This window comes from Desmodus rotundus, chromosome X (assembly GCF_022682495.2).
Source record: "Desmodus rotundus isolate HL8 chromosome X, HLdesRot8A.1, whole genome shotgun sequence".
Lineage (NCBI taxonomy): Eukaryota > Metazoa > Chordata > Mammalia > Chiroptera > Phyllostomidae > Desmodus > Desmodus rotundus.
Window position 1 is genome coordinate 72267421 of NC_071400.1, and position 10781 is coordinate 72278201.

Consider the following 10781-nt stretch of genomic DNA (forward strand, 5'->3'; position numbering starts at 1 on the left):
GAGGAGCAGTGGAAGACAAGACTTGGGAGTATCGTGGTGAGATTTTTGTTTTGGAAAGGTCATTCTGGAATAGAAAGAGGCCAGGTAGGTGCCAGCAGGATCAATTATGAGGGATTGCAGTCATATGGATGAGAAGTGAGGAGGGGAAAATTGGGATATCAGCAATGAGGACAGAGAGAAGTGAACAGATTTGAGAAATTTATGAAGATACAATTGAAGAATCAATCATTGTGTTGAGGGGGTTGTCACATTTAAACCAGGCAGGTGGACCAGGGCCAGTGTGTTATAAGGCACTGGATTCTGGGAATGACATGGGAATAATTTTCTTGTTATTCAAATGTAATATCATGTTAAACTGAATTTACTTCCCAGCTCTAAGAATGGATCCAAGACATTTGCTACTTAATACAAGTCCCAAGCACTCTAACAGCTCCACTGCCAAATTACTTCAACTTCTGTCTCTTGATTCTCCTCCAATCTATGCGTCTGATGCAAAGACCTCGCCTATATTTCTGACCCATTGATTGCCCTGGCCCTTTATCTACCTCAGCTTGGGGAACTGAAGGTGCTGATTTGCTTAAGTCAAATAAGGCCACCCTTGGAACTTGGAATAGGGTCATCTTTCCCCAACACACTTGGGCTGTAACAGGGGTAGGTACAGTTAGAGGAAGGGGGAAACAGTAAAGTATCTCTTGTGAATATTCTCCTTCCTGTCTCTTAAAATTCTACCCATTCCTCAGCTTAAGACTCAAATGCTATATCTTTAAAGAAGTCTTCCCAGACTCCGCTACCATACCCCTTAAACTTGAAGTGATTCTCCCTCTTTGTTTTAAAAGTATTTTCTAACTTATATTTGGATACTTACATTCTATATTTTACAATAGTCATTGGACTGCATGTTTCCTTTCTCCTACTCAATAATAAATCCCTTGAGGTTAGGAACTGTGTCTTCCTAATCTTTCATTTATTTATTCAATAAATATTTGAATGATTGAAAGAAGAACAGGATGAATCTCTCTTAATTCCCCAGTGCTTTATATATAACATTACCCTTCCTCAATAAAGCTTCCTAGAGCTATGAAAAGGCTACTTTTGATAGTCATGAATGTTACCTCATTTTTCTGGGCTAAGAACAAAAGTACAAATAGCCAGAAAGAGAGAGAGAGAGAGAGACAGAATGGAAATAGTATAGAGAAGAGCTTGGAAGAAGGGGCTTAGACTCAATTGATATTCTCCTTTTTCACACTACTTTTTCCAATTTCTTAAAGTTATTTCTTTAACTACTGATAAAAACCCAAAGGCTTCAGGATTTTTACAGCCTAATATAGGGTAAACAGGTTTTCTTTGCCTTGTAAAATCTTTTATATAAATGTATCAAATGTATTCAGTTATTTTCTTTCCCATAAATATAAATGAAAGTAAAATGATTTTTAAAAAATGGTCTGTAATAGTTTGCCAATATGTGACATATGGTGAAGCATGGTCATAATGGAATTTTTAAGTAATTAAAATTATTTCATGACTAATTAACAATAGCTTAAAACCCCATAAAACATTCTATCCTAAGCATTTTCTATTCATACCATATTTGCCAAATATTAAGTAGAACAGTACAAAAATAAGAGAGGGAAAGCCATTTCCAATTATACCCCCATTTTTTACTTATTTAGGGCAATAGTTTAACTCAGTTTACTTCTTTTGATTAATAGCATTTAATATATAAAAATGACTATACACATGCATTATGAATGCATAAGAAAGTTTTTTTCTATTAAAAACAAAGTGGAACTATCTCGACTTTTATATTTACCTAAACAAAGACGAATACTAGTTAGAAAAAATCTGTCTGAATAAAGTCAAAAAATTGCTAAGCACATATTTAACTACTACTAAGCATGCCTTCAGAACAGACCCACCCATACACATGTCTTGCAGTCCAGATGGAATGATGAAATTTTCCAAACCCTCTTGACATTTATTTAAATGTTTGGCCATCCAGATACAAAATTCATCCAACAAATGAGAATGACTAGTCCAAAAAGAAGTGATTGAAGCCATCTTTTCACTTGTAGAAGTAACAACTAGATTCTTTATGCATTGAATCATACTGTGCTAATGCTCTTTCTTTTCTAGAATTTGAAGGCCTTCAGTCATTTAACAAACATTGATAGTGCTTCTATCCTGCATAAGCCACTATGCTAAATGCTGCAAGTATAGAGAGGTGAATAAGACATGCCCTTCCCTTCAAGGGTAAAGTGTCTTGGAATATAATTATTAATAACTATAATGCAATAGAAGGAAATTGCACATGAAAAAAAGATTATTGAAGTAAGGCTAATGCTATGATGGTTAACAGAATGAGTGCTGCCATTTGTAGCTGAGAAACTTAAGGAAGAATTTCTGGTGGAATTAGTATTTGACATAGAATGTGAAGGTTGGTTAGAATTTCAAGAAGCAGAGTATGAGGAACAAATGAACAAAGGAAACATTCACTGTAAATGTGAGATGCACGACCTTTTGCAATACTGTTTACAATATGTAGCTGACACAGTTAACATCCAACCCATATGCCCTTGGAACTAACTCTCCTCTATACACTACCCTCAGACACAGGGGCATGGGAGTTGACTGATAAATTTCTCGGCTTCCTCACCTCTCAGATAGGAACCCTCTCCTAGAAGTTCTCAGCAAATATGATCCACAATTACCCACATCAACACACTTTGTATTGCCTGTTTTCTCTTCCCTGTCTCACATTCCTATGTTCCTAGTAGTGCTTCCTGACATTACCTCTCAAATAAAATTCTCTTCTCACACTTACTCATAAAATTTGCTTTTGCAGAAATCCAAACTAAAGCACAATAACTCAGCCAAGTGGGAAATGTTATTGATGACTGACAGAATGATCTGGTTTTTTACAAGTCACTAAAATAGAGCAATATTTCCCCAAATGGCAATCACTAGGCTATCTGTAGCACAGATTTCCCCCTCTTGGATATTTACCATACACATTAGGATGAGAATGGCATTAAAAAGTTCAGTAGCCAAACAGAAACTTATTTAACATTGTTTAAGAGTTAAACCACCCTATATTACACCCTCATTAAACCTTCTGGTTAAAGTCAGTTTGGAAACAGACAGAATTGATACTGATATATTCTTAAAATTTATGAAATTTTATTTACTCTACTTTCATAGGGACCCAAAGCTAAATAAAACATGTTTGCAGTTATTTTAATATTCAGAGTTTTAAGCCAAGTTTTTATTTTACTAAAGTATATTTTAGCTCATTTGATAATGATGACAGACTGATTTGTAAATGCCGTATCCTAAGCAATGTTTAACACTGTTCAAACTCTCAATTCACATGGTTTTCTATGTAGAAATGACCTTGACCTAGTTTCCTGTGGACACCACCTACATTCAGAGGTGGAAGATTAAAAGAGATGCCTGAAAGATGTCAGCAGAAACATGCATCCCTGCTGCCCAATGTCTCAAAATGCCAATCCAAATGCCCCTTATCTCTCTTAAACAGGAGCATCCACAAGGTCCAGTGGGCAGGTTGAAACTGAAGACAGTGGGAAAGATCTGGTCAGACACCTCAGAGTCCTGAGGAAGAAGCTGGAAGGGACTTTTCTTCCCTCCAGAACTAACTAGAGTTCAGAAAATTCCTGTGGCAAAAACTCTAGAGATGAGAACCAGAGTTTCTCTGTTCCTAGAGATAAGTTTGCTTCCTAAAAAAATCTCAGGACTTATCTTACCTCAAAGGAAAGGTAGTACAAGCCATAGGGAATGGTCCAGGGAGGATCCATGGAGCAGCTGAATATGGAGATGAGTTTTCCATTCCAGACAGGCTGTGAAAATTTGGCATTTCAATCTGGAAAGAGAGTGACCAGTGCTTTATCATGGTGCCCCTATAGAGAGAATACCACATATGAGAAAGGAACTACCATACGGAAAAAGAATTTCTAAAAGACAGATAGCAATATGGAGGAAAGAAGGAACACCTAGTGATGGTCAACCACAGTTCAAAACAAGACTCTCTGGGACCAAGAAACATGATTTTTTCATTTTTTAAAAGTCCATGGATGAAATGAAAAAGAAGATGGTCACTTTTGAGAGCCATATTCATGGTCTGAAAGGTCAAGAAAGAAAAATATTGTAAAACAGAAAACAATGACCTTCAACTTTCAGCCATAAAGGAGAAAATTATCTTGAATTACCTTCCTGCCAAGAACTATTGTAAAATCTGCTGCAAATGCATAAAGTACCTATGTGTAGTCATTGAACAATAACAAGGTAGGCAAGATTCCAAGGGGCAAAATTTCAGAGAGTTAGGAGGTACATTGAGGTGAACCCCTCTTTGCCTTTGATTTTTCCTTTAGTACATTTGATAGTTCACTGAACTGGGAATAGAGGTCTAACAGAAAACAGTGGTCATGTCTTGTGGAAAACTCAGGGTTACAGAGAAAAAAATTCAAAGTGTGGTGTTGCCAAGGAGAACAGAACTCAAATAAGAAAAAGGAAGTAAACCAATAAAATTCTGGAATCAATCTCACCTTGAGATGTTTACTGATTTTTTTATTTCAGTTTGTCCACACAATGTTTGCTTACAGTTGAATAAAAATAAAAACAGCAGAATTAACACAACATTCAGCAACTCCAGAGTGGCTTTTGTTACACCAATGAAGAGTGGTCAATTTAACAGACACAGACTCACGGATGTGTGATAACCTCTCACACAGCCAGCCCTGCAGCTCATCTAGACAGCTGTGCTGCAACAGGAAAGCGGTGCTCCCTGTTGCTCTTTCCAGTACTGCTCTTTATATGAGCTGCAGCAGAATGCTGATACCTAATAACCAACCCAAGGTGTACATACACTGGGGGTTAGTGGACATGCCAACCTCTGGTTGCCTGGAGAGAGGGCTGTGAAAACATCTCAGAATATGCCACCATGCACAATTTTGGATTTGGGCTCGCAATGGCAGAGACAATGAATCTTTTGTTTGTTTGTTTTTTAATCTCCCTTAAAGATTGTTTGATGCTCTGCACTATTACTGTAGACCCATTCTTCTTACCAAAACTTTTTCTCCTTTAAATTCTGGGTTGCTCTTATATTAACAATCTGATGACCACATCATAGTACCAAAATAGCCCCCAAAATGGATTCCAAATTTGATCAAAACATAAACGAGTTGTGTGACCCCATACAATTACAAAGGACAGGCAGAAGGAAACGTTACCCTACACCACTATCTGCTCAGGTCTCCCCTGTGAGAATGGGAACCGGGAGGAGGAGAAATCTACATGCATCACTGAACTTGAGAACACTGCTTGGGCCCCTGGGGTGATACCTGTCTCCTGCCTTTCCCCTACTTCCCAGACGGCTGCTCATAGAGCTTGGGCACATAGTCATCCCATTCTGCCTGGTAACATGTGCCAGACACTGAAGACCCGAGCTGGTTCTTTTTTTGGAAAGATGCCACCTTGAATTTGCCACGGTGATCTCCAGATCGGTTACTGAGAATGGGCTCCTCACACTTCAGTGGCTTGTCCTGCTCATAAACCAGCCAGACGTAGCAGTGAAGGCCTTTGCCCTTAGGAGGCCCTGAGCCCACATAATGGGAGAGAACTGTACCACTGCCAATGTTGCCGCCCATCATGTTGACCACCAGGAAATGGTGCTATTCCCTATATTTGGGGTCCTTTCAGCTCAGAGCATCCGGGTCTGTCAAGACCAAGGTATAGAGTTTACTTGCCTCAAGGCCATCCCATGCAATACTGGTGGGCCGGTTCTTAACCTGCATGGGCGTCAGCACTTTGCCCAGCTCGTCAACCTCCAGCCCAGTGTACTTGACCTGCAGAGGGTGCTGCGGCCACTCTTCCACTTCCTGCAGGCTCAAGGGCCCAGACCACTGGCTGAGGTCCACCGGCATCATGGGGCCAAGTGGGAGCACTACCAGAGGAAATCTGTTTACTGATTCTTAAGTTGTGTGCATACTCAAGACAAGAGTCCAAGAAAAGCAAAAAGAAAAAAAAATATCTGGAGGATGTAGAGCTAATAAAAGACACCAGAATTCTGATGGTGCCAGGGAATCAGAGTAGAGTTCATGCTAGACAAAGTGGGGTAACCCTTTTAAACATACAAGGCTTTAGATTGAGACTCCAGAAAGGAAAATCGCTAAGTGTGATACTCTACCAGCAAGCACAAACTAGAAATAGATTGACCATGACAATACCTGCCATTAACTGGATCAGTGATCTTCCAGTGCTGTGTCTGCCTGTCAGGAGTAAGTTAACATCAGCTAAGTTGGGTTTTTGAAAAAGTAAACAATAAAAAAAAAAATCCTTAGTTAGACTAATAAAAAAAAAAAAAAGAAAGAAGACCCAAATAAATAAAGTCAGAAATTTTAGAAAGGAAGTATTTCAATGGATGCCTCAGAAATAAAGATAATCACACGAAACTATTATGAACAATTATATACCAACAAATTGGATAACCCAGAAGAAATGCATAAATTCCTAGAAACATGCAACTTATCAAATCTGACTCCAGAGGAAATAGAAAACCTAAATAGACCAATAACAAGAAGATAGAATCAATAATCAAAAACTTCTGAACAAAGAAAAGCCTAGGACCAGATGAGTTCAAAGTAAATTCTACTACAAATATGAAGAAAAATTAATACCAGTTCTTCTTAAACTCATTTTATGAGGCCAGCTCAAAACCAGAAGAAGACACTACAAGAAAAAAAAGTTATAGGCCAATATCCTTGATAAACACAAATGTGAAAGTCTGCAATAAAATATTAATAAACTGGATTTAAAACCACATTAAAAGAATCATATACTATAAAAAGAGTTGAATTTATCCCTGAGATACAAGGATGGTTCAACATACACGAGATAACCAATGTGATATGCCACATTAACAAAATGAAAGAAAAAACCCACATGATCATTTAATGAAATTCAACATTGATGAGTAAAATTCTCAACAAATTGGTATGGAAGAAACTTACCTCAGTACCATAAAACCCATCTATGAAAATCCCACAGCTAATATAACAATCAATGGATTAAAACTAAAAACTTTTCCACTAAGGGCTGGTACAAGGCAAAGATGCCCACTATTACTGCTTCAATTCATCATAGTGCTGGAAGTCCTACCCAGAGCAAATAAACAAGAAAAATAAATAAAAAGCATCCAAACGGGAAAAAAAAGTAAAATTGTCTCTATTTGAATATGGCATGATGTCATACATACAAAACCCTAAATATTCCACCAAAACACTGTTAGAATTAATAAAAAATCAGTAAAGTTATAGAATACAAATCAGTATACAAAATTCAGTTGCGTTTCTACATACCAACAATGAACTATCAAAAACAATTTCATTCAGACTTCCGGCCAAGACGGAGGCATAGGTAGACACACTGTGCCTCTTCGACAACCAAAAGAAGGACAACAACAATTTAAAAAAAAATAGAACTGACACAAAATCAAACTGTATGGAAGTCTGACAGCCAAGGAGTTAAAGAAGAAACATTCATCCAGACCAATAGGAGGAGCGGAGATGGACAGCCGGGTGGAGAGGACTCCTGGCAAGGCAGCAGCTTGTGGACCTGGCGAGGTGGTGGATTGTGGAGTGGGGTGGGCAAGGCAAGGTAGCAGCTGGCGGGCACAGAGAGGCTGGGGCTCGTGGAGCAGGCAGTCCCACGTTCATGTGCAGATAAACCCAAAGGAACAATTGGGGAGCGAGACAGACCTCGCAACCTATGGCTCCAGCATGGGGAAATAAAGCCTCAGAGCTCTTACTGAAAACACCGGTGGGGGTTGAGGCAACAGCAGGAGAAACTCCCAGCCCCACAGGAGAGTTCATTGGAGAGACCCACAAGGTCCTAGAACATACACAACCCCACCCACCTGGGAATCAGCACCAGAAGGGCCCAATTTGCTTGTAGGTAGTGGGGGAAGTGACTGAAAACTGACAGAGAGCGGAGCAACCTCCATAGTTCCCTCTCAGACACCTCCCCACATACAGCATCACAAAGCAGCAATGTGGGTTGCCCTACCCTGGTGAACACCTAAGGCTCTGCCCCTTACTACATAACAGGTACACCAAAATAAAAAAAAAAATGGCCCAAATAAAAGAACAGATCAAAGCTCCAGAAAAAACACAACTAAGCAACGAAGAGATAGCCAACCTATCACACGCACAGTTCAAAATACTGGTAATCAGGATGCTCACAGAATTGGTTGAATATGGCCAAAAATTAGATGAAAAAATGAAGGCTATGCTAAGTGACACAAAGGAAAATGTACAGAGAACGAACAGTGACAGGAGGAAAACTAGGATTCAATCCACAATTTGGAATAGAAGGAAGAAAGAAACATCCAACCAGAAAAGAATGAAGAAACAAGAATTCAGAAAAATGAGGAGAGGCTTAGGAACTTCCAGGACATCTTTAAATGTTGCAACATCTGAATCATAGGGGTACCAGAGGGAGAAGAGGAAGAGTAAAAAATTGAAAACTTATTTGAACAAAAAAGGAAGGAGAATGTCCCCAATGTGGCAAAGGAAATAGACTTCCAGGAAATCCAGGAAGCTCGGAGAGTCCCAAAGAAGCTGGATCCAAGGAGGAACACACCAAGGCACATCATAATTACATTACCCAAGATTAAAGATGAGGATAGAATCTTAGAAGCAGCAAGAGAAAAGGACACAGTTACCTACAAAGGAGTACCCATAAGACTGTCAACTGATTTCTCAAAAGATACCTTACAGGCAAGAAGGGGCTGGAAAGTAGTCCAAGTCATGAAAGGCAAGGACCTATATCCAAGATTACTCTATCCAGCAAAGCTTTCATTTAAAAGGGAAGGGAAGATAAAGTGCTTCTCAGATAAGGTCAAGTTAAAGGAGTTCATCATCACCCAACCCTTATTATATGAAATGTTAAAGGGATTTATCCAAGAAAAAAGAAGATAAAAAAATGTGAACAGTAAAATGACAGGAAACTCACAGTTATTAACAACCACACCTAAAACAAAAACAAACTAGGCAAACAAGAAGAACAGGAACAGAACCACAGAAATGGAGATCACATGGAGGGTTATCAGCAGGGGAGTGGGAGGGGGAGAGAGAGGGGAAAGGTACAGAGAATAAGTAGCATAAATGGTAAGTAGAAAATAGACAGGGGGAGGGTAAGAATAGTATAGGAAATGTAGAAGCCAAAGAACTTATATGTATGACCCATGGGCATGAACTAAAGGGGGGAATGTGGGTGGGAGGGAGTGTGCAGGGTGGAGGGGAGTGAAGGGGGGGAAATGGGACAACTATAATAGCATAATCAATAAAATATATTTTTTAAAAAGACTCCAAAAAATTTCATTCACAATAACAATAAAAAAATAAATACTTAGATATAAACTTACCAAAAAGTTGAAAGACTTGTATACTGAATATTGTAAGAATTGATGAAGGACTTTTAAAAAGACACAGATAAATGGAAAGGCATTCTCTGTTCATGAATTGGAAGACCTAACATTGTTAAAGTGTCCATACTACCCAAAGTGATTTACAGATTTAATGCAATCCTTAAAAATATCAATTGTGGGAAGGTGGTGGCGAGATAGGTAGGAGCAGAGTCCACTTACCCCTGCACACAGGTGAAACACCTAGCCGATCTACTGAGGAACAAAGCGAACAGCCAACAGTACCCCATCATTTATGAAGATAGGATACCAGGAAGTATAGAAGACACTGAAGAAACACATGGTAAGGGGATTGCTTCAGGACAAAAAGGTCCCTGGGACCAGCGCAGAGACCAGGGCTACTGCAGCCCCAGGCCCAGCGCCTGCCACAGGACTCCTGGGAGAGAGCTGGGTTAACAGCTCCCTCCCCTGCCAACCAAGGTTTGAGCAGCACCAAGAGAGACCTGGTTGCTTGAAGTCACAGGGAGGGGAATAAGAATGAAGTGGTAAACCCATGGGGACTGTGGGCACGGGCTAAGAAGAGTTGAGAGTTGGGCCATGTCGGGCCCTGACTCGGACAGTCCCAGGTCTAGCTGGAGAGGTGGGCTGTGTGAGAGGACAGGGCCTTCCTTGTATGGAGCAGCAGGATTGAGCAGGAAGATTTTCTCAAAAAGAAAAAGTGAAAAAAAAGAGAGAGACACTGGAGGGCAGTTTGGGGAATTCTCTTGCAACAGCATCTCCAGCCTCCTCTCCACCCAGCCGCCTGGTGCTCCTGCGGGGGTGTGGAGGGCATCGAGCCCAAATCCGAGGCACCGGGGAGAGTGTGCACCACGGAAGACCCCGTGTATGCACCCATAGCCTGGAGGAGGGCGTGTGCCTCAACCTGTGGGACTGGGGGCTGCTGGAGAGCTGGGCTGGAGGCTGGCCAAGTGCTGATCATAATGGAGAAGAGCTAAACTAAGCCCCCTGAGTCTGCTGCAGTCAAATAGGCCTGCTAAACTGGCTGGGCCAGTTTGAAGCCAGCAGGAGGCTTTTTTTTTTAAAGTAATTCTTTATTGTTATTATTATTTTCTTTTAACACCTTCTTCCTCTCTTTCCTTTTTTCTTCTTCTATTCCTTCTCTCTTTCCCTTTATATCTCTTCTTCCTTCATTCTTTTTTTTCTAAATCCCCAGGAGTGAGATAATAAAACCTGGAACTGTGAAAAGACCAGACTTAGACCCAAAGAGGGGAAATCCCAACAGCTGAGACAGTGAAACAAATCTCACTTTTCTACTCCAGAGAACTTGCAACTTATTGTATACTTG

The 10781-nt window shown here is 40.0% G+C and overlaps 1 pseudogene; it reads right to left on the reverse strand.

Annotated features, from left to right (window-relative positions):
• Window positions 1–5019: 5019 nt before the first annotated feature.
• LOC112322471 (phosphatidylethanolamine-binding protein 1 pseudogene) lies at window positions 5020–5936 on the reverse strand (annotated as a pseudogene).
• Window positions 5937–10781: the final 4845 nt, after the last annotated feature.